Genomic DNA, 328 nt, shown 5'->3' on the forward strand with positions numbered 1-328 from the left:
TCTGGACCCTCAATGTCCACTCTGGGACCAGAAACGTCCAACTCTCCTTTGGGCAGGTTCACGTCCACCTCTGGGCCTAAACTTGGGGCCTTTCATCTTCCCCTCTGGGCCTTCAATGTCCACGCTTGGCATCTCAACATCCACCTTTGGGACTGAAACATCGATATCTCCTTTGGGCAGGTTCACGTCCACCTCTGGGCCTTCTGCTTTCACCCCCGGCATCCCAAATTTGGGCATCTTGAACTTGGGCAGCTTGAATTTTCCCTCTGGGCCATGAATGTCAACATCTGGTGCCTCAATGTCAACTTTGGGGCCTTTGATGTCCACC

This window comes from Mesitornis unicolor, unplaced genomic scaffold, assembly GCF_000695765.1.
Source record: "Mesitornis unicolor isolate BGI_N332 unplaced genomic scaffold, ASM69576v1 scaffold4669, whole genome shotgun sequence".
Taxonomy (NCBI): domain Eukaryota; kingdom Metazoa; phylum Chordata; class Aves; order Mesitornithiformes; family Mesitornithidae; genus Mesitornis; species Mesitornis unicolor.